Below are 24,394 nucleotides of genomic sequence, written 5' to 3'. Positions count from 1 at the left end.
AACTCTCAAGAGATCTACTCACCAATTAATGCTTGCTTCTTTTGGTCTTGCCAGGCTCCTTGGCAAGCCAGAGGTGGGTGCCATATAGCTGATCTTCCTCCTAGTATATTTTACCCTCAGATCACCTGGGGCAGGTAGGACACAGTGATCATGTGTATGGCCTCATATTGTTTACCTTTACCAGAATCTGCTTTATTTATATTCCTTTTTTCCTTTTGGTAATTTAGGCTGCATACTTTTAATTTTTAGTGGCTACCCTCAATTTTTGTAAACAGGCATGCTTAATTATGCATGATATTTAAAAATGTCTAAATTATTTAATATTTCTATTCTCTTCCTGAGTATGTCAAGGATAGGAAAATGCCTACCTACCTACTGAACAGCACCCCTCTCTACATCTTGTTCTTGTCATCCAGAGCGGGGATGGGCACAGTACTATTCCCAGGCCAAATCTAGCTGACCACCTGTTCTTGTAAAAAAAAGTTTTATTTTTTTTGAAACACAGCCACATTCATTTATTTATTTATCGTGAGTGGATGCTCTGACCCCACAATGGCAGGATTCAGTGGTTGTGACAGAAACTTGTATAGCCTGCAAAGCCTAACATATTGGCTATCTAGCCATTTATAGAAAGTGTTTGCAGACCCCTGGTCTAGATTTTTAATTTTGCCCTTTTTTCCATTCAAAACAAGGTGTTTTGTTTTAAAATGGTTAATTGAATTTATTAGTGTTTGATTCATTTCTGTGCTCACCATCCCTTGTATTCCAGATCTCTCTGGATTCCCCTACTTCTGGAATAATTTCTCTGTGTGGTTGTACGTTCTCTTTGTTTTTGCTTTGAGAATGATAGTTTAGCTGACTATAAAATTTTATGCTGATGATTAATTTTCCTTAGCACTTTGAAGATATTTCTTCACTGTTTGACTTCCTCTGTTACTGCTAAAAGAGTAATAGCTGTTAGTGAAATCATTATTCCTTGTAGAACAGGATGTTGTCTCTCTAATAGCTTTATTTCTTCTCTTTATCCTTCATTTCTGTAGTTCAGCTACAAGTCTAAGCATGTGTTTATCTTTTTCTGCTGAGTAGTCCGATGTATTTTTTTTTAATTTTTAATGTTTATTTACTTTTGAGAGAGAGAGAGACAGAGACAGAGTGTGAGCAGGGGAGGGGCAGAAGATCCTAAGCAGGCTCCAGGCTCCCAGCTGTCACAGCAAAGCCCGATGCAGGGCTCGAACCCAGGAACCCTGATCAGATCATGACCTGAGCCAAAGTCAGACACTTAACCGACTGAGCCACCCAGGCACCCCACTCCAGATGTATTTTTAACTGGAGGATTCATGTCCTTCTTCAATTCAGGGGGGGAAATCTATTTTTTCTATGTTTTGCTAATTTATTCTTCAAGTATTGCTTCTCTGCCATTTACTCCATTCCTCATTTGCAAGGTTTTCTAACTATTTCTGTTTCATAGCCTTGTATTCTTTTTTTATTTCTGCCTGGTTTTTTTTCCATAATTTTTGTTCATTTTAATGGATATTTCTTTTTATTTCTGTGAAGATTATAAACACACTTCTTTTAAAAACTTTGTTGGAATCGTATAATTAATTTCATTTGGATTTAATTCATGTTCTGATGGCTTATTTTGTTAGCTAGTTTTCCTCACTATCAGATTTCTTCATGTGTCTTCGAATTTTGGTTTGTAGGGATCATTTTGAATGGGATTTTTTTGTTGTTTTATTTTGTATTTTTCTTCTCTGCTTTCCTATCTAATAATTTAATGTTTGCCTCCCCTGGGTGCCCTGGAGTCCAAGCATAGAACCAGGGTTGTATAATGGTATTGCTGGAGCTGTAGTGATACTAAGGATATTGCAGATCCAGAGAAGTCAGTGGGTGGCTTGACACAGTCCCTGCTTACAACTTCCCGAGCCCACAGCTTCGTATTAGACAGTGGTTCTTAAAGTGTGTTCCCGGGGGCAGCAGCAGCAGCATCTCTGGAAACTAGTAAGATATGCAGTTCCTTACCGCAGACCTACTGAATCTGACACTGGGGTACGGGTGAGCAATCCGTGTTTCAACTAGGGCTCCTGCAGTTTCTGAGAAATGCTATCTTATTTTTGAACCAACTGATTTCTCATTGGCTTTCTCTTCTCATGTTTTGTTATTTCTGCGTTTCGGGCCAGGAGGTGTGCTAACACTTGGATTTACAGAGACATCTCTTTAAGGAAGTCCAGAAGTATAATCTACGCTCTCTGGGTTCCATGACCACAACACTACAGTACTCATTATACACTGTCTGATCAGATGACCAAAACATTAGCCACGTTCGTGTATCACATACATTTCACCGTGCTTTGCAATCTTGGGCAAGCAGCTCGACCCCTCTGAACCTCAGCTAATTCATCTATAAGAGAGTAATGGTAACTACCTGCAGGTTTTAATGTGAGCACTAAATCCAATGTCATAAGTAAAATAACCTTGCATCACGCCTGGCTCATAACTGGTTCTCAATGGTTGTTTTCCCTTTTTAAATCTAGAACTTGTGTTACATTTCATTTAAACATGGTTAAAACTTAGGCTACCATTTTCCAGTTCACTTACCAATTTCCTTCTCATCCAAACGCCTTTTGTCACAATTCCAATTCATCAGAACATGGTAATATTCTTAAACAGAAATATTAAGAGATCCCTCCCCATAGAGAGATGAGTCCCATCCCCGTTACTCCAGTAGCTGGAGGAATAGAGTCACTGGTGACAGCACCTTATACACATTCTCAGAAGAATGAATGCTGATAGCCTTGCTGCACATGAGACCCCTAGACCAGGAAAAGGATAGGGATAACAACAATATCATTGATGATGATAATAATAAAGCTAATATGTGCCAGGCACTGTTCCATGCACTTGACATGTGATCTCTTATTTAATCTTCACAAGACCTTATGAGGCAGTTACTGTTATCTCTGTTTTACAGATGAGGAAATTAGTTACAGAAGAGTTAAGTAACCCATCTGGGTTCACCCAGCTATTAAGCTGAAGAACCAGGATTTGAACCAGGCAATGTGACCAGGCAATTAACCTACAAGGAATCCAAAGAATGAAGAATAATCTCCTCCTCAGTCAGTGATCTGGGTCTCACCCTCTTTATTTTGCAGCTCTGATTATTCACAGCTATCAGATCACATTTTCATTCCCTTTCAGTGGATTCTACCCAGGCTCTGTTTCCATCAAAGAGCAGCATCAGTTCTCCAGGAAACGAGGAAGAACAGTCCCCTCAGGCAGAATTAGTGGATCCTCAGGACATTTCCCTGGTGGAGATGTGCCACTGTCTGGATGAATGTCTCACGCAGCCACTGGCTGCCTGTCTGGGAGTATTTTCAGCCTCTTTGTTCCTTCCTGTCTGTTGTGGCTCTGTCTCTGGCTCGCCTTCTCTTTGACCATCTCTGTCTGTTTCTGTCACTCTCCTTTTCTTCCTTAGCAAAATTGCCTTTACACTGCAGTGACAACTTCCCACCTGCAGCTAGAACCACCCATTTTGAAAAGGATGTGAGTTTACAGACAAAAAATCCTTTCCTGTCCTAACCAATTCTTGGTTTCCTCCCCCTCAGCCAGTTCTGCCTCAAAGGAATTTCTTTGTCCACGTCGCTGGTGAGGGTGGGGATACAGCCACCCCCACCCCAGGGGCAGCTCTCCAGCTTTTAGGAGCAGGATTTGGGGAAGCAGGACAGAAGGGACCGCACAGGGTGTTGGGGTCACTAGCATCTCTGGGTCCCACACAGACATCAGGGTTTCCAGCTGTGGTAATTCTATCTTTCATTGATTCAAAAATTGCTGTGATTCCAGTCTATAGACAGCTTGGAGAATGAGTTAGTACAGAAAAAGCAGAGGTCTTTGATTCTAGCATTTAGAGAAGTTTCAGGCTTCCACACCTGGGAGGAGCAAGAAAAATGAAGGAAGAAGATGGCTCTTCACTCAGGCATAAATGAAGGCTGCTGATGTGCACTCACTTGCTGTAACATCATCCCCTCCTTTTCCAAAGTGCTAATTCATTAAAACTAATGAGGCCCCAATGCTGCCTAGGCTGAATGCTGATCAGACTCCCGGCATGCACCTGCCATGCCAGCTCTCCACCTCTGCTCTGCTGCAGCCGAGTGAGGAAGGGCTGTCGTCTTGGCTGGAGACAAAAGCTCTGGGGCCTCAGTGGCCTGATCATGGACCGATGTGAGTTGGTCCTTAATGTGCATGCGATTACATGCCAACGGGTTCATGCTGAAATGCACACAGACTTAGCTCACTCTAATTCTCTAAGGCACCCACTACTTGCCAGGCCATGTCGTCCTGTCTGCTGAGGCGGCCCCTGCAAACACCTTTTTTCTAAGGGGTACTTGGATTCCAGAACTCACCTGTACTTCCTTGTTTGATCACCAGGCAGAGGGGAAGTGTGTTGCTAGGGAGGAGTGGGCCAGGGGATGGTAATTCATATTTCCCCATCCTCAGAAGAGTGTATGTTCTAATTGTGGCCCTGTTTGGGAAGAGGGTGTGAGGTCAGGTGCAAGGTAAGAAAAGGGTCGGGGGAGGAGTAGTGGATGCTCCCTTATATGGCAGTTCATGTCCTTCAGTCCATGTTTACTGAGCACCTACAATGGCCCAAGAAATTTCTTGGTACTGCAGAAATGTTGCAAATTAAACAGCAGTGTCCCCATGCTCCTAGAGCTTACTCTCCTGAGTGAGATATACCATTTAAGAAATAAATGAATGTCAAATTAAATACATTAGGGAACCACATTCAGAGTGACTGGGGTTGGGGGTTTGTGGAGAGCAATGTTAGCTTGCGTGGTCAGAAAGGCCTTTCTGAGGGATGATATTGGAGCCAAGACCTGCAGAACAGGACGGATAGGTTTGGGGGAAGGGAGTAACCAAGCAGGGACAAGCCGTCCAATACTTTTGGAGACTGGGAACAGGGAGGAAGCCACCATGACTGGAGTAGAGTGGGCAAAGGGAGCGTGGTCAGTAATGCCAGAGAACAGGTAGAGGTCCCAGGCCATGGAAAGAAATTGTTGCACTTCTCGTTTGTTATACCTGCAAGGATAGAGATTTCAAAGCATTTCCGGGCATGTGCGTTCTAAATCCTCTTAGGACATTCTTCAGGGTCAAAACTAATATATTCTGTGATGGATAAAGCCTGCTTCTTCCTGTTCTGTCCACTTGTACTGCCATGAGAGCCCACACAGTTTCAACCCCATGCCTTTGCATAGACCCTAAAAAATGCCAGGAGAGTGAAGTTTCCTCCAGTCCTGGGGGTGATGGAGAGCAATATGCCCCACCACCAGCTCCCGTGTGGAAGAGAGGGAGTCTCCGCTTGGTACCAGTTCCCCTGACCATTACTCTACTCTGAAGTCTGGAGTTGTGGCTCATTTCTCCAGATTTTTGATCCAGGTCTTTCAGGCAGGGGACCAGGGGATTGCCACTCAAAGGTTAGAAGAGGGATCTAGCATTCTCTAAGAACGGAGTCTCCTTGAATTTGCCTCCTGTCAGGTCAGCAGACATCACACAAGTAAATCACGGGACCCTGTCTCGTTGGCTTCTGCAAGAGCCTGCCCCCTTTTCCCTCTTCTGTCTGCCTGTCAAGGCCTGGCCTCATCTGTGCTCACTCCATCTCATTCTGTCAGTGCCCAGTGGTTTGTGATTCCATATCTATGACATGTTTGGATCCACCCTTCTCTTCCCATTCCAGCTACACCTATCCAGGTTCAGGCTTTGGTTGACTCTCTCCTGAATATTTTCTGACACTTTGAATTGTTCTCCCTGCCTCCAGCCATTACCCTTTCATACCTGGGCTCCCTACTGCTGCCAGTGATCTTTCTCAAACACAGATGTAATCATGTTCCCTGCCACTTAGAAACCTTTGAAGTTTCCCCCAATGTGTCTATTAAAGGATAACAGTGAAATTCCTTGGTTTGGTTTTCACACCTGGACCCCACCTCTTACTTCTAGTTTTATGTACCACAGTACACATTTTCTGAGGCATCTGACTACTCTCTATTCCCAAACCATTACTAGTTTCTGTGGTTCAAGCTCCTCTAATTAGAATGAGGTTCTTTTCTCTATCTCCAGCCTCGCCCCCCACTTCCTGCTACAGCCACCTGTAAAATTCCTACCCATTTTTTAAGGTCTAGTCAGAAAAGGAGATCCTCTGCATTTCGGGCACTCTGGGAGGAGAGTTACACTCCCTAGTGCATCATGTGCTGGTTGAAAGCCCAGCTGTGGATTTAGACCCCGCTCACCCATGTACTTGCTCTGTGACCTTGAACAAGGAATTGAATCTTTAATGGCTCAGTGTTTCCTTCTCTGTAAAATGGAAGGAATAATGATATCCTCCTCACAGGATTATGGTAAGGATTAAATAAATAATCTATGTAAAAAATAACATCATGCACATAATACGTGTTGAATAACAATTTGTCAGTCAACAAATTTGTACTCGGTGCTCACCATATGCCACACTCTGTTCCAGCCCAGGTGTGAATAAGACAGGCAGCATCCCTCAACGAACTGACAATAAGCATGTAATTGATTCAATTAGATCATTTTAGTTACTGATGAGAAGGGATAAAACAGGGATATGTGGTAAATACTGACTTAAGGTGTTGGGAAAGGCTACTTGGCACAATAACATTTTGGTTAGTTTTTATTACCTTTATCATAGTTCTTAATATAGCCTGTTGTTACTCTCTTCAGTTGGTCAAACATGAACCTGCAAAAAAAAAAAAAAATGCACTGATGTAAGGCACATTGGCTGCCTCCCCTTATGATAGAGGTTGTGACAGAAAGTGCTAGCCACCTGCTTCATAATCTGTTCTTCTCAGTTGTATTAATAAAACATGGACATTATTTCAGGTGTCAGTTGAGCACATTTCCCAGCTTCCTCATAGATAGGTGTCTTAGTCAACCTGGGCTGCTATAACAAAATGCCACAGACTAGGTGACATAAACAACAACAGACATTTCTTTCCCATAGTTCTGGAGCCTGGAAAGTCCAAGATCAAGGTGCAAAAACATTCGATTCCTCATTAGGACTGTCTTCCTAGCTTGTAGACTGCCTCCTTCTCACTGTGTGCTCACATGGCCTTTCCTTGGTGCATGGGTGTAGAGACAGATCTGTCTTCTTCTTTTTCTTTTTAATTTTTAGCATTTATTTTTGAGAGACAGAGCAAGACACAGCACAAGTGGGGGACGGGCAGAGAGAGAGGGGAGACACAGAATCCGAAGCAGTCTCCAGGCTCTGAGTTGTCAGCAAAGAGCCTGACGTGGGGCTGGAACTCATGGACCGCAAGATCATGACCTGAGTTGCCCAAGTCGGCTGCCCAACCGACTGAGACACCCAAGCACCCCCGTCTTCTTCAGGTGCTAATCTCATGAGGGTCCCACTGTTGTTACCTAATCTAACCCTAATTACTTCCTGAAGGCCATATCTTCAACCACCATCACAGTGAAGGTTAGGGCTTCAATGTATTAATTTTGGGGAGACAGAGACATTCAGCCTATCACAATAGAAAAATCCATGTATTTCGATTCATGCCAATGATATGTAAGAGGAAGCTCTACTGTGAGACCTTCAGGAAAACTCCCTGAAAAAGGAGGGGTTGACACAGCAGGTACACTTTTTGCCCTTTGTCCTTTGCCTTTTTGCCACCCTGGGACATAAGTGGCAGACTGAGGTCTGTTAACCATCTTGTATCTACTAGGCTTCTCCCATCCAGAATAAAAGCACAGAAAGATTCTGGGTTTTATAAGACAGTCTGGAGGCAACATACCAACCTGGATTCATCCCCTATTTCAGGAGAAAAGCAAGACTCCTAATTTGAACACAATTCCAAATGCACAGCTATTTGACACATCATTTGGATTCTCTCACTTAACTATAGAGCAGGTCATACCATTCTTTTCTTTTGTGTTCTTCACCTTGCCTAATATGGTGCTTTGCCCATAGTATATGTTTAAGAAGTGCTTATTGAATTATAAACAACAGATTCTTATGCTCAATTTTTTTCATAAAAATCTAAAAAACTCTAGACTTTCTATTCCAAAATTTTTCACTCAGGGGGTATTGGCTGATCTCCTAATCCCTGGTCTTTAGGCGGTTAACATATCTTTTCTGTCTGAAACCTCCACTTACACTCCTCTTTTCATGATTACATGAACCCCAAGGTTATTAGTTGTTCACATGTAGAATGTCCAGGCTCCTCTCATTCCTAGAGTCCTCAGACAGAGCTGAGACCTGGGCTAGCTTTTCTCCTCAATCTCTGGTCTCTCTGCCTTCTCCATCCCTTGCCTTCCTCAGATAGCTTGCACCTGAGCTCCCTTGAGACCAAAGTGGTACAGAGGGACACCTGTCTACCTTGGCATGAGGTGACTTGGATTCCATTCCTAGCTCTGCCTCTTACTTATTTTGTGACCTTGAGCAACTTCACTTTACTTGTGTGCCTGCATGGTCCAGGCTCTCAAACAAAGATAAGGATTCATACTCATACCAGTTTGACATGTAGATTAAATAGCTTACTTCATTTTTGAAACCCTTAGTTATGTAATAAATAGTCTATAGATCCTTAATATTTAATATAATTTCTCTTGCTCTTAGTTCTAAAACAGTCTTCTCTCTCCAAATTCCTCACCTTCTGTAGCTTCTCTACTAACTGGTCCTTATATTGGTAAGATTGTATTTGGTTGCAAATGACTAAAACCCCAACCAATGTAGCCTTTAAAAAAATTGAATCACCGAATAAGACGTCTAGAGATGAGCAGTCCAGGACTTATACAGTCACTGAGCAGTGCCACCAGGGATCCGTGTCTTTACCTTTCAGCTCTGTCACCCATGATGTGTAGAGTTTCATCATCATGCTGGTTGCTTCATGATCACAACATAGCTGTCCTGCCTTCAGGCCACGTATCTCAACTACAGGTGGGAAGAAGGGGAAGATCGTTGGGCAAAGGGCTTTCTGCTAATGATGATTTCTCCTTTTATTCAAGAAGCCAGTATCTTCCTAGAGATCCCCCTATTGTCTCACTGACCAGAACTGTGTTCATAGCCACCACTTGCTGCAAGAGAATCAAGAGAAATGAATATGTTTGCTGGACACATTGTTTTTTGGGGGAAACACTGCCTTTTTTTTTTTTTTTTTTTTTGGACATGAAGAAGGAAATAGAAATTAAATCAGGAATTAGCAGTAACCATCACAATCCTTTACACAAATACAGTTTAAAAATTGCTAAGCAACTCTACTCAGGTTTGAACCACTCAAATGATTTAATTAGAAACACATGATTTGGGCAGGGTTTGGGTTATTTTTTTTATAAACTTTATTTTTTAGAACACTTCTAGATTTGCAGAAAAATTTCAAAAAAAAGGACAGAGACTTTCTCATCTACCCAGTGCCTTGTTTTCCCAATTATTAACATTTTAAATTAGTATGGTCCAGAGCCTGGGTGGCTCAGTGGGTTGAGCGTCTGACTTGGTTTCGGCTCAGGCGATGATCCCACAGTTTGTAGATTTGAGCCCTGCATCTGGCTCTGTGCTGGCAGTGCAGAGCCTACTTTGGATTCTCTCTCTCTCCCTCTGTCTCTGCCCCTTTCCTGCTTTCACTGTCTCTGTCTCTCTGCAAATAAATAAATAAAACTTTAAAATTTTTTCTTCAAAAAATAAAAATAAATTAGTATGGTGCATTTATTAATGTAAAATCAATATTGGCACACTGGTTTAAACTAAAGTCTGCAGTTTATTCAGATCTCCTTAGTTTTTACCTGATGTCCTTTTTCTGTTCCAGGATCCCATCCAAGGCACTGCATTACATTTAGTTGTCTCCTTAGGCTCCTCTCTGCTGTGACAGTTTCTCAGACTTTAATTGTTTTTGACTACTTTGAAGTTTTGGTGAGTAATGGTCAGGTATTTTATAGAGTAGCTCCCAACTGGGATTTGTCTTACACTTGTTTTAATGCTCAGACTTGGATTATGAGCTTTTTGGGGGAAGACCACATGGTATAGTGCCCTTCTTATCACATCATGTCAGAAGTACATACCTCACCATGACTCATCACTGCTGATGTTGACCTGATCACTTGGCTAAGACAGCATTCCACTCTGAAGTTTTGCTTTTTCCCCCTTTCCATATTGTTTTCTTGGGGAAGAAGTCACTAGGTGCAGCCCACAGTTACAGAGTGGAGAGTTAAGCTCCACATCCTTGAAAACAGGCATCTACCAAATGATTTGTAATTCCTATGCACCATGGATTTGTCTCTTCTCCTTATTTATTTCTTTGATAGTTTATTCATTTATTTATATCAACATAGGTTCATGAATCTTAATTTTACATCTTGCATTATGATCCAAGACTCCTTTATTTATTTCCTGGCTCAAATTCTTCCAGCTTTGGCCATTGGGAGCTCTTCTCATTGGCTCCTGTGTCCCCTTAACGTATCCCCATGGGCGTGCGCCTGTGCATGTGTGTGTGTGTATGTGTCACTTCCTTACTTTCTGGTGCTACAGGATGCCCTAGCCTCATCTCATACATTTCCTGCCCCAGCAGGAAACAACCATTTCTCCAAGGAGCCCTAACTCCTTTTGTTGGAGAATGGTATTAAAAACCAAGATCTGGCCATTAGATGTGCTCATTGTGGGCAATTGTCTTTAATTACAGACTTAAGACTTCCTTCCCTATCTCTCAAATGAACAATGGTTTTGCTCCTCTGCCCACCTCCAGTTTCTTTGTCTCCGTCTCTGCCCACACAGAACTGAGATCAACAGGAATGCTAGGCCCTCAAAAGTTAGGCTGGAAAGAATATAAAAAAATAATAATAAAAAAGAGGCATGGCTCTATAAATAATCCAGAAATAATTTGGCTGGGAGGATGCTGAACTCACAGAACTCCCAAATGTTAGAGATATTATGTGGCCCAAACTTGCATGTTTCCAAGGCCCTCAGGGTCACGCAGCCATGATTAGACCCTAACTCTCCAGAATCCTCTCACTTGCATTGTTCCCTAAAACACTATGCTGGTCAAGCCCACTGATTCTTCCATCCCCTGGATGAGCGCAGACCTGGCCACTGTCCTGATGTGACTTTTACCCAGCAGAAACCCCAGTTTACCAAGGGCCAAGCTAGATGCTGGCGCCCAGCGGTGAATTTTCAGGGCTGTGTAATGGGAAGAAGCAGAGATATTAGACACCAGCTAGCCATGTAGACATCACCTGGGGCCTCACTGGGGTAGGGAGGTGGCATCCATCATGCAGATAATGAGGCGCCAACACAGGTGCTTTACCTCAGGGTTCCCCTGGGTCCCAGCTGCCTCTGCCACTCCTACTAGAGAAGGAACACCCATTTGGGACATGAGGCTGTTTGGATGATGTTGTTTTTCTGATGTAACCCCTGTCTGTTTCTCCACCTCCTTTTTCTCTGCCTCCTTCCCTCCCTCTTGGGGGCAATTTATATGTCTCTGGCTCCTTTTAGATGGGGAGAGAGTGCTAATTAGCCCTCTGATTCATCCCAGGCCACCTGTCCCAGGGCTCTTGGTATTGAGGCCAGACTGGGTGTGGCCCCAAACTCTCCAGGGGCAGTGAGTGTCCCAGGGGCTGGGACAATCCCCCATCTGACGTCTGGCCATGGATCCTGCAGTGTCATGGGTGGGAAGGAAGGAATAGTCTGCTTCAGCAGGGCCTGTCCCCTCTGCCTCCTTTCTGGTACACCATCCACACACGGGTAATTGGAGGGAAAGCCATTCTGACAGCCTTGGTGACTTTGACTTCATTTCTCCCCTCCAACTGAAATGCATTTTCTGTGAAGAGAATGTGTCAGTGATGAGTTTCCCAGAGGATGCTCCACCAGCTGATGTATCCAAGGAGTGGCTCCCCCTTCTTCCTTCACACCACCACATTTCCCGATAGAACTCATATGGCTCCACATCCCAGGGAGAAATCTTAGCGAAACATCTCCAAAGAGTTGTCTGTGCTCATAATTGCAACTTCCTCACCTCCCTTTGTCCCCTCCAGCACCACATCAGGCTTCAGCCTCTCTTCCTCCATAAAACTGCCCCTGCCAAGGTCCCAACAACCTCAAGGTCCACATTCAGTGTCCCTTCCTAGACTCCCCACCATTCATTGTAGCTGGCCTCCCCTTTCTTGAATTGTTCTCTCATGGCTTGTGGGACAGCTGGCTTTCCTTCTCCCTTGGTAGCTATTCCCTCTTGGTCTCCTTTGCTGGCTCCCACTCCATGCCAGATCCCTTCTCGTCTCTGTCCCACTCTCTAATGAAGTGAGTTATTAGCCCCATAGCTTAATACTGTCTGTATGCTGAGGGTCCCTCACCTGTGCTCCAAATTCATCTATTTATTTATTTTGAGAGAAAGAGCACAAGCAAGGGAGGGGCAGAGAGAGAGAGAGAATCCCAAGCAGGCTCTGCACTGTCAGCACATAGTCCAATGCAGGGCTCAAACTCAAAAACCGTGAGATCGTGAGCTGAGCTGAAATCAAGAGTGAGACACTTAACCAACTGAGCCACCCAGTGCCCCAATGTGCTCCAAATTCAAATGCCAACAACTTAGTAACTTTGCTTGGAAAGCAAACCCCAGGCCTGAGGTCTCCTAATAAAATACAGACCACTGTACTAATTAGATGATTTTAAACATTATGACCAAACCCTAAGTAACTTTCTGCTCTTTATATTGACTTCTCAGTCCTTGGATTACTTGTCTGAGTATATAATGATTAATGAGGATAATAATAAGAACAACTAATGGTTACTGATTTCTTACTATGTGCCAGGCACTGTGCCAACCACCTTTCATGCATCACTCCATCTAACACTATAGCATACCAGTGAAAGAGATATTTTTATTCTCATTTTGCAGCTCAGAACACTCAGGCTTAGGGAGATTAAAGAAACAGCAGAGGCAGAATAAAAAATCCTGGTTTGCTTGACTCCAGAGCCCAAACTCTCACTCTTGTTGCTCACTGCCTCTTCTCATTAACTCATACCACAGCTTTGTGACAGAATCTTCTTGTTGATGTCACTCGTCCCTCTGCTTCTAGGCCTGCCATGCCCTTTCACCTGGGAGTTTCATATGGGAGTTCCTGGATATGTCTCAGGCATCATAGGTGCCCCACAGTCCAACAACATAATTTTTGCTCCCTGAAAAATCAAGCACAAATGGTGCAGAAGAGAAGGGTGGCGGATTTACAAGGAGACAGTAGAGGTCCCAGGGGTCTCAACCCTACTCCACCAGCAATGCTTTGCCCAGGGAGAAGTCTGCCCAGGTCTGCAGCATCAGCACCACCAAATGTAATCAGATGTCAAAGAAGTCTTTCTTCTGAGTGCATGCAAACCCAGTGAGGATAGAGGACTTGGAATGAGATGGTATATCATTTACAGATTTCTCCAGAAGAAGTCTGTCTATCCCTCCATGGGCATGGATTAGGGAAATCCTTTCTTGGGCATGATTAGGGAAAATTTTATTTAGGCCCTATTTGAGAATTCCTAAACCATAAGATATTATCCTAGCACATCTCTGGGCCTGGTTATCATGGTTTTCAGTCTGGGTTCTGTGGGGCCCTAGGGTTCCAATAGTTTTGGTGCCTAGAAAAGCCCAAGCCGTCCACAGGAGCATCTTGTTATCTCTTACGTTGGGGTTTCATGGATGATTTCATTCATTAAAAATGAAAAATTAAGGGGAGCTGGGTTTCTCCATTGGCTAAGCCTCTGAGTCTTGATTTCAGCTCAGGTCATGATCTCACCTTTCATGGGATCAAGCCCCATGTTGGGCTCTGTACTGAGAGTGCGGAGCCTGCTTGGGATTCTCTCTCCCCCTCCATCTCTGCCCCTCCCCTGCGTGTTCTCCTTCTCTCTCTCTTCCCCCTCCCTCTCCCCCCTCTCCCTCTCCATCTCTCTCTCTCTCTTTCTCAAAATAAATGAACTTTAAAAAAAAAAGAAAAATAAAGAAGATTAAAAATAGAGAAATGAAAAAAGAATTAAAAAGAAGGAATTCTATGCTTTTTGAAAGGATAAAAAGTATAAAAGACAACAGATCTTTTTAAAATTTCTTTTTAATGTTTACTTATTTTTGAGAGAGAGACAAACATACATAGAGTGTGAGTGGGGGGAGGGCAGGGAGAAGGAGACACAGAATCTGAAGCAGGCTCCAGGCTCTCAGCTGTCAGCACAGAGCCTGATGCGGGACTTGAACTCATGAACCATGAGATCATGACCTGAGCTGAAATCAGATGCTTAACAAACTGAGCCATCCACGTGCCCCAAAAGACAACAGGTTTCAAAGTGAGACAGACATGATTTGGCATCTTGATTCTGCACTTACTAATTAGCAGCATTAAGCCTTCATTTTTTCCTCAGTAAAATAGGGACAATAGTGTCTACATCTCTAGGATCTAGGGAGCAGTGAGTGAAATAGCAGGTGAGAATTCCTAGCAGAGCTCTTGTCACGGAATGTTCAGGAAATGTTCAGTAAACTCCACTTTTCTTCCTTGTTTCCTCCTTGACATCCTGCTGTCTAATCACAGCAAAAGTGACTTAGGGTTTTAATGTGGGGTGGCTTCCCCTAAAGATACCATGTTTCTTTGGCATCTCTAGTCCTATAAGGTACACCATCCAGTGTAATAAGCCAACGAGTCCTTGACTACCCAAAACAGCCATTCCAGAGCCCTGTCTCTGCTAAGCCTAGAACCTGCCTCTTGGGCGTGTTGTTGAGGGCCTCCCTGACTCTTCTCTAAGAAGTAGCCAGCTGAGGAGGTGGGTCTGATGGCCCCCCAAAGTCTGCGGCAGCACACATAGAAAGATCCGAGCAGAAGGAGGGCAGTGTGGCTGCTAGAGATGGACACCCTGCAGGGACCAGAGTGAAAGCCTATCTTCTGACATTGAAAAAGGAGTCAGAGCAACTAGAAGGCAGGTGCAGACAGATTACAGCTCCAGGAAATTATGATCAGTAGCCTCTGTTAAAGGAGGAAAGAAAGTGTGTAATGCATTTTTGAAAAATGTCTACTAAAAGTGATTAATTTTTTTAAGAAATGATTTTGGCTCTTGATAGGATAGGTTTCAGTTACCTGGCTAGTTTGTGTAAGTTCGAACAATGCCCAGATCAATGAGGCGTTACCCTACTGAAACCCAGTCCCTAGACTTGTGGGTCTGTTTTGAGCAAGGGGGGAGAATGGGGACAAGGCTGTTGATGGATCTCAGTCCAAGGGGAAGATGCCAGGCTTCTTGGTTAAGCCCTCCAGCAAAGTCCAGGGATTGGAACCCCCCTCTGGAACCAAGCATGGGGGAAGGAGGGGAGGGAAGACATTCAAGCTTGAAATGGCAGATGGTTAGGTCCAGAGCAAGGTGCGATTCCTTAGGTTTTATGTACCTTCAGTGAACAGAGATGGAAGAAAGGAACAAGCATCAAATTACCCATTTAATTACTTTTTAAAACTCTCTCTTCTTAGGTCTTGCATGGTTGCAGCACAGCATATCATTTATCCACAGGTGTGAAATCCCCACTGAGCAAGAGCTTCAGGACAATGGTCAATCTGTGAGAAATGCTGAGGGTGTTCAAGTCCAATTGTGTTCTCAGACTTCCCCAGGAGCTGGGAGACTGAGGCCAACATACCTGAATACAGCACCACCCAGGAGCCTTGTAGCCTGAGGTGGGGAAACCCAAAAGCTTTCTCCTAGACTTGGTGGGGCACAGAGGGAGAAATTCAGGCTTCCACAGGCTCCAGGACAATGCCATACCACACTAGACAAACATTTGTCCTTTGCTGGGGACACTTTGTGACACTGCTTCTTCATTTATAGTCCCATCCAGTGGGACTCTAATCGGGGCTGCTGAGATGGGACCTAAATATGCAAGCTTATAAAATTCGCATTCAGTTTCACCCTTCTTGAGGCTCTTGAGGCTTACTCTCTCTCTTGTGTTCTGACAGGCTCTCCTGCAGCAGGGAGAGGAAAAAGTGGCATTGGAGGCTATACCTACCAATTGTATGTAATAGCAGCTTATCTTATTTTTTGTCACATCTGTGAGCGAGTTATCATCACTGATATGCTCATAATATGTGTGGTGGTTACAAGTTATTATAATGCCTTGTATCCCCACACAATAAACATAAATGCGTGTGTGTTTATGTGTCTTTGCCTCCTCCTTTTGGCTACATTGAGAGAGTGTCTCAGGTGTGTGAGCCTCATCTGTCAAGGAGGTCGGGGCAGACAGATAGAAGCTGACGACAGCAGCACCCACATGATCCCGGGGATCCCTGTGCAAAAGCTGAGCCATAAGGTCCTAAAAGCACAGGGCAGGAAACTGTGCCCCAGCAGGCCAGCCTCGGGGTCTTGCTCCTTGGGCAGGTCCGAGGATCCTGCGGCTGTCCTCTCCTCTCCCCTGATGAATACGGAGGAATCTTCGCTTCCTGCTGACTGCTCGGGGGGCTTTGTATCTCTCCACCATGGCCCTGCTCTCTGATCCGGTGTCACTCTTTTTATTATTATTATTCCTTCTGTGTTGACAAGTGATTTAAACACTTAACATTAGGAGAAAAGACAAAAGAGGATGGGAGTTGGTGGGGAACCTTTTCTTTGAATCCAGGAGGTTCGTTTTTTCAGATTAGCAAATAAATGACTACAAGTGTATAATTAATACTAATAGGTTAATTAGAGAACATTTAGATCTTTCTCGAAAAAAAATTATAAAACCCAATGACTGTCTCCTGAGGCAAACCAGGAGTATGTATTGTAACAAACCCTGTGTAGAAGAGTTTACAGATTACTCTGTCCCTTCCTTCAGGGCTCCATGATTTCTATGAGTAGCTGGGTAATGGGGCCAGACTGGAGGAGGATTCTGGAAAGCACAGCCAGGGCTCCCTCCAGGGAGGCAGAACAGCTGCTGTAGGCATTGGGGGAGTCAGGGCCAGGGGTACCCTCCCCCACCCTGTCTCTCTGAACTCAGGCTGTCACCCTGCTCTTTCTGTTGGTCTCTGTCTCTGTCTCTCTCTGTGCCCTTTTCTGCTCAGCTGTGGCTGTCACTCAGCCTGAGTCAACCTCTCCGTCCTCCAGACAGTGGGATTTCAGAAAACGTCTGTGCCTTGACAACATTTACTGGCAGCAGAGTAGAGTGGGGGGTAGCAGGAGTGGGGTGACAAGCTAGCACACAAGTCACGTCCATTCCAGCAGGCTAGCCTTCTCGGGCGAGACATGCTCTAGCTGGCCTGGAGGAGTGGCCCTGGGTCAGAACTTTCAGCTGAGCCCTGACTTCCACTCACTGAGCCGAGGACATGTGGGATGCAGTGGAAGGGGGATATGTGTTTAATCAGCCCTGGCAGGGTGAGGCCTGAAGCTGGGCAGGACAGAGGGAAGCCCAGCCATCAGAGTCAGTTCCTGTTTGTTCGGGTGCAGCATTTCTGGAAGTGAAGGCCCAGGGCTCTGCCCCAAAGCCCTGCTGCCTTCAAGGCCTGTTGAGATGGATGATTGAAAAGCCCTGATGTGGTTTCAGTTTTGTCTTCCAAAAACGTATGTTGGGGTCCTAACTCCCAGTACCTTGGGATGTGACCTTATTTGGAAATAAAGTCACTGCATATGTAGTCAGTAAGACGAGGTCACACTGAAGTAGAGTCGATCCTTAATCTGATATGATTGGTGTCCTTGGAAAAAGAGGAGACAGGGGCACCTGGGTGGCTCAGTCGATTAAGCACCCAACTCTTGATTTCGGCTCAGGTCATGATCTCATAGCTCATGAGTTTGAGCCCCTCATTTGGGCTCTACATTGGTGGCACAGAGCCTGCTTGGGATTTTCTCTCTCTTCCTGTCTCTCTCTCTCTCTCTCTCCCACCCCCTGCCCAAAATAAATAGACATACTTAAAAAAAAAAAAAAAGAGGAGACAGATGCAGAAAAGATGACCCTGTGACAGTGGAGTCGGACGCTGCTGTGATGCTGCACATGCCCAGGGATGCCTAGGTTTGGTAGAAGCCACAGGAAGCAAGGAAGGAGCTTCCCCTAGACTTTTGAGGAAGCATGCTCCTCCCAACACCTTATTCTGGCCTCCAGGACTCTGAGAGAATAAATTTCTGCTATTTTAAGTTACCAAGTTTGTAGTGCTTGGTTACAATAGCTCTAGGAAACTAACGTATAGCTCTTAGTAGCCACCCTGACTCACTGACTGGTAAGACCTCAGTTCAGTCTGAGAGTGAAATCTCAAATCAAATACCTGGGAGAAGATAAGCAGGTCTCAGAGTGAGCACACAAGGAATTGTACCATAGAAGGTTCAAGAGCCAGCCCCCTGCTGTCCCCCAACTCTCAGGATGTCTCGCTGCCTACTTGGACAGTCAGTATGTTCTGAGAAGGACCAGGTGAACCCTGAACAAGAGAGAGACCATCTCAGGAGTTTGGAGAAAAAGAAACCAACATTTTCTTTCATTGTCTCATTTGTATTTTTAATGATAATAGTAACACTTACCATGTACTGAGCATTTGCCATGCACCAGGCATTATGAACTAGGTAAGGATGTTCTCATGCGTGGCTGCCCCTGAAGTTAGCTCTGCAGCTCCTGAGGGCTCACAAAAGAAGACGTCTTTCTTTTGCACCAACCCAGTTTGTCAAAATTGAGGAAAATGAGGGAGGGGTGGTTACTTTTCAAAGTTTCACACAGTGCCCTGTTATTAAAACTTATCCCACCACCATTCCCTTCGCATATAGCCAGTGACTCACCCTAGTTCCCATTTTCTACAAAGTAGTTTTTGAGTTATTATTTTTTAAGTTGTGCTGCTTTCATCAGCTTGAAACAAACAGAAAAGCTACCTTTGATGAGAGAAGGTCCAGAAAGAACTAGAAAGTTACACGATATACTGTTCACATCCCATTAAAAACAGGTGATCTGAGGACTCCTCTCCCGGGACCCCTACTCAAGTGGAGGGGGAGGAGCAGGTAGGACAGGAAATCCTTGGGAATAAATGGCAAACCCATATCCCCACCTTCTTCTGCTTCTCCATGAACATGGAGCAGAAGAGACTGAGGAGGTGGGGGCGGGAGAAGAGAGAGAAACACCAGCTTGCCAGCCATTGCCCACACCTACCACATACTGAGGTCGTCACCCTGCCAAGGCCTGTCCAGGGCAGGAACCACTCAGGGAGCAGAGACAAGCCTGCTCTGGGGCCGAGTAGAGATGATATTTCTCAGAAAGGGGGCCAGAAAAGGAGGATGGGTGATGTTCCAATGCAGATTTAAATTTTGCAAAATGGCCTCCTCCTCTGGCAAAATCATCCCCCCACCCACGGTGACACCTCTTCTTCCCCTAATGGGTCTGCTGCAACGCAGCACCCTGTCAGACCCAGTCACTTCACCTTGCAGCCAACATGTACTTTATCCTCAAAATGTAAATTGTGAAGCAAAAAATTGCAAATTGCACCAGGGGTTTGAGGACAAATGTAATAATGCCTATTCGTGTCAGATCAAAACTGTATGAGGAATTATTATAACGTGTAAACTGTTAGCAACTGCAACATGTAAACAATAATACTTATTATTATCACTGTAGACTTCCAAATATCACTCGGGCTTCGGGAACTATAAGGAACATTTCTAGGCTGTGAAGGATGGGAGAGCCTCTCATTCTAACTGCCAGTCCTTCCTGATTTGACAGCCCAGCCATAACCTACATTTTCAACTTGCAGAAAAAGGAAAATGCAGGTCGAACCCCAGGAGGGAAACCAAAGGAAAAGAGGATCGAGGGAAGTTGCTAGAATCCAATTGCAGGGAAGTGATTTGATTTTCTGTGTTGAGTTAAAGGTGTCAGGACCAGAGAGGAGGTATATCAACAGTTGTTTTGTTTGCCCAACAAAAGGAGATTGTGTTAGACCCCTGCTGACCCACAGCAAATCCCATCCCCAAAGGCCTAGGAAAAAGCTGTTTGCTGAGTCTGTGAGCACCATTTGCACCTTCAGGCTGCAGCAAACAGGTACTAGACCAGAGCCAGCTCAGAGACAGCCAGCCCCCTCCTGCAGCCAGAAAGCTACCAGGAAACGCCTAAAGGGAAGAGCTTCATTAGCCACACTGCTCGAGAAGCCAATCACAGGATCCCATTCAGACAGAGAGCCAATCACATTCTCTGGACAGGACATGGACCAATCGTCTCTCTTCCCCCACCCATTCCTTTCCATTCCGAGCCTTGGCCTACTGGGGCTTGTTTAGCAGCGCCAGTGGCCAGAGAAGCTGGAAGGGAGGGGCTGCTGAGGACCCCCAAGCCAGGGCAACCTAAGGAGCAGACTCTGGCAGAAGGGCTGGGCACAGATATGGATGGTAAACTCCAATTCATCGATTCCACAAATGTACAGCTACTGGGTACTGCCTCTGTGCCAGGCACTGGAAATAAGAGACACAATGTTACCCTAGAAGAGCTGAGTCTAGTCGAGGAGACAGAGAAGTAGACAAATACAGCCTTTGCATGGGAATGTGATGAAAGGCAAGCCAGGGCACAAGACGCTGTGGGAGAAGAGAAACTCATGGAAGCAGGGCAGCAAGAAACCGTCCATGAGGACGACAGTGGCACCCAGGAGCATACCATAGCCCCCATAGGGCCTGCACCATAGCCTGAGACCCTCACCACACCATACCCATCAGTATTAGTGTGTGAGGGTTGCCATAACAAAGCCTGGCTGGCTTAAACAGCAGAAATTGATTTTCTCAGACTTCTGGAGGCTGCAAGTCTAATTCAGGTTGTGAACAGGGTTGATTTCTTCTGAGTCCTCTCTCTTTAGTTTGTGGATGGCTGTCTTCTCCCCGTGTCTTCAAATGGTCTTCCTTCTATACAAAGCTTTGTCCACATGTCCTCTTCTTATAAGTGCACCAATCATACTGGATTAGGGCTCACCCTAATGACCTTCATCTCCAAACACAGTTGCTTTCTGAGGTACTGGGGGTTGGGATTTCCACATATGAATTTGGGGAGGGCACTTCAGCACATTACACCATCATTTTTTACAACTGTTGTGAAGCTGCTATTTAGCCACTGTCTCCCCCAAAGCACACAGTGACCGTTAGCTTTTTGTCTTCTAAATCTTCTGCATTAGGTGCCAGGCTGACTCAAACCTGGACCCACTCCTGTCACGTGAGAGGGATGGAGAAGCCCTGCATCTGGTTCTTGAAGTAAAGGCCTTCATCACTCTTTTCCTCAAAGAGCTGCATGTCGATTAGAGTCTTGGAACAATCGCTTTCCACTGCTCATTGGCCCAGCTCACTGGCCTCTTGCCCAAGGTATTTGAGAAGTCACTTTATCTACAATAAGAACTGGTGTTGCTTTTGGAGCTGGCAGGGAGAGAGCCAGTGAAGTGGCCATCCATCAAACGAGGCCCACACAGGCTGGCCTGAACCCCTGCGGAGGGTGCCAGATGTTCTAATCTATCACCGTGGGTCACAGGGGGATAGTCTTTGATCGCTGAGACCCTAAGGCAACACAGCAGGACTCTGCACAGTCTGCGTGAAGATAGGGGAGGCACCTGGTCTTCATTCCATAGCTCAGTGTGATGAAGGGTTATGGGACTTTACTAGGAGCTGAGAACCAAGGAGAGAAATGAATGGGCCGCTGGCTGGGTCCTCAAGGAGCTTACATTCTCCTGGGGAAGACTGTCCACCTAAGAATGCATTAGGTTCTGGCTGAGTTGCTTGGGGGTTCAGAGAGGCTTCCAACAGGAGCTAATGCCTGAACAGAATTTGGAGGATCACTGGTGCTAGGCAGCTCTGTTAATGGGGCCAGAGAGTAGAGCAGGATGGTCCAAGCGGTGAGGGAGGAAGTGGCAGAAGTAGGATGGGAGAGATGGCCAGGAGGTAGAGGGATAAAAAAACCATGCTAAGTGGTTTGGACATTTCCTCTGAACTTTCAGACTGTGTTTGTTGGGGTCACTGGGGCTCTTTTGTGGTGCCTTGGGATAAGGAGCAAGACTGAGCAAGCGAGACACTCATCAAGGCATCTTGGCTCTGTCCTGTTTTGATTATTGGGATTTCATTTGAAAAAGAAATGTTGTAAAGCTTAAAATCAGCAACTATCGCGTTAGCTATTAGAGAGTCCTTGTGGGATTCTCAGCACAGAATGGTATGGTGACGGTGTGGAATCTGAAGCTGGGGTGGGGGGCTGCCACAGGCCTGGAGGCAGGGGCAACAGTTAAGAGACTGGTGTAATCGTCCAAGAAAAGAAATAGAAAGGAATTGAGAAATTGGAGAAAGGGTTGGGAGGTGAAGCTGATTACACTTGCTGTTGATTTAACATGGAGAGTGTAGGGGAGAGAAAGGTCTTCAGTGCTTCCTGAGTTTATTGCCCAGGTGAGTGGGTGCACGCTGGTACCTTTAACTGGTCAAAAGAGTGGAGGGGAGGGAGCTTATTTGGGCAGACACATGAGGAGTCAGGTGCTGGCCATGTGGACTTCAATGTGCCGTTGGGACACCCAGGTAGAGCTGTCTAGGCGGCCATGTAATTAAGTCGTCTGAAGTCTCGATATATCCCAGCCTGAATAGAATGCCTTGCATATTGCAGACAGGTGCCAGTGACTGCATATTTTTAATTTTAAAATTTATGTACGAAGTCTTCAGGGTTCTCTGTAATGTCTTCTATAGCTACTTTTCAATCTTACCTCCTTTATACTTCCCAAAAGTATATGAAATTAGAATAGGCCAGCCTTCCCTGTCCACAAAGGCTCTGCTCAGCCAGATCAGCTTCTTAACTGTTTCCCAGCCTACATCTCTTTGGAACCTCTGGAACAGATACAGAGATAGTGGAGAGATAAAATGGATATCTCCAACATTGTGTTCTTAGAAAATGTAATGAAAGGTATGATACATGATGTGCCGTTTCTCCATTTCTGCAGATGCCCTTCTCCCACTCTTGTCTATGTGGCATGACTCACTCCACCAAAACCTCGTGCTGGTTCCATTTTTTCCACAGATCCTCTGACTCTGCTCGCTTAAGGAGGGTGAATCGCAGGTTAGTTTGTAGCAAGCGTCTGCATGTTTGTAGGGGAAGGTTCATTCTTTAGAATACACTTTCGGTTTCCATTTGCCCGGAGACTTACCATCGGGGCACCCCAGCCCCACAGCCCTGGGCACAGTTGCCCTCGTCTAGTGATGGGGAGCTTCCCCACTCCTCAGGATGCTAAGTGCTCCCAGGGAGCCAGGGCACCTTGTTCTGGGTCAAAGGCATCTAGCTCATCCGAGGTCCTGGACCCCACCAGCCCGTCTGCTCTGTCAGGGTCTGTTTATAACCTGTGGGTGTTCTTTGACCACATCCCAGTACTGCTGGATTTCCATGGCCACGTGCTGAGCTCACCTTCCCCTGCCTTACTTTTAGTCTGCCCCTACTCCCAGGTGGATTCTAATTCTCCAGCCCTGGGCAAATGCTTAGCAACAAAACCCAAGAGCCCAGGCCTCTTTCCAGCACTCCAAGCAGCATCTCCTTCTGCAGAGTCCTACCTCTTCAGCGAGTGGTAATGTGATTTATTCATTGAGGAGCAAACACAGAGGGTTACTGAGTTCTCTAACCGTGGACAGTGTCTCTTCCCTACACCCACTGTCCCTTCTGAGTGACTCCACTTTTCAGGGTGCCCAAGGAACCCCAAGGTGACTGCTGTGTAGATGGCTGCCTCTTCAGGGGCAGTCAAGGTGTTCAGCTCATTTTCTTTCCATGCACTGTCTTGCATCCGATCAATAGGGATTCTTTCTACCCCTCCCAAGTAAAAGAATGATTTATATGGCCCACATGGTATACTTGTAAAATACACACAAGGCCTGATAAATTATACAGTATTTATTATCCTACTAAAATGATACCCTTTGCTTAATTAAAGTAGCCATATGCTGTAGTGCAAATCATTCTCATTCATTAAGATCCCAAAATATGTTAAAAAAAGAAAAACAGCCAGCAGCAGTTAGGAAGAATACAATAAGATCACACGGTTTTGAGGCCATAACTGCATTAAAAATAGCCTCACTCTTCAGGGTGATGTTTTACCAAACATGGCCATCCCTCCATCCATTGATTTTTTTAAGCAAATAGGCGTTGAGCACCTGTGCTGCCAGACAGCTTCCAGGTACCTGGGACACTACCTGGCCTCTGTCCTCAAGGGGCACGCAGGCTAGTGTGAGAGAGAGACCAGTAAACAAGCACCACAAGCAGGTAACTGGCTATGTGAGCCACGTTAGAGGCTCATCTAACCTAGCCTTGTTGGGCCAGGAAGGTTTCCCAGAGGAGGTGCTATCTGGGTTACATCCTAAAGGATAATTAGGTCTGGGAAGTGTTCCAAGCTATTCCCTTTTCCGTTACCTTGTTTATTTTCTTCTTAGTGATTAACAGATCACAAATATGGGATTATTTTTTTTTATTTGTTTACATGA

General features: G+C 45.2%; 1 long non-coding RNA gene across 1 annotated transcript in view; it reads left to right on the top strand.

The window, feature by feature from the left end:
* Nucleotides 1–24,394, top strand: part of LOC109278741 (uncharacterized) — a 262,941-nt gene that overhangs the window by 200,494 nt on the left and 38,053 nt on the right. Inside the window, exon 3 of the long non-coding RNA XR_002085815.2 lies at nucleotides 21,085–21,268. This is a non-coding gene — a long non-coding RNA (uncharacterized LOC109278741). The remainder of the gene's footprint in view (nucleotides 1–21,084; nucleotides 21,269–24,394) is intronic.

The sequence above is a fragment of the Panthera pardus genome, unplaced genomic scaffold, assembly GCF_024362965.1.
Source record: "Panthera pardus isolate Hobbes unplaced genomic scaffold, ASM2436296v1 HiC_scaffold_12, whole genome shotgun sequence".
NCBI classification, from domain to species: Eukaryota; Metazoa; Chordata; class Mammalia; order Carnivora; family Felidae; genus Panthera; species Panthera pardus.
The sequence above is the reverse complement of the archived record's forward strand: the minus strand, read 5'-3'. Positions and strand labels throughout refer to the sequence as shown.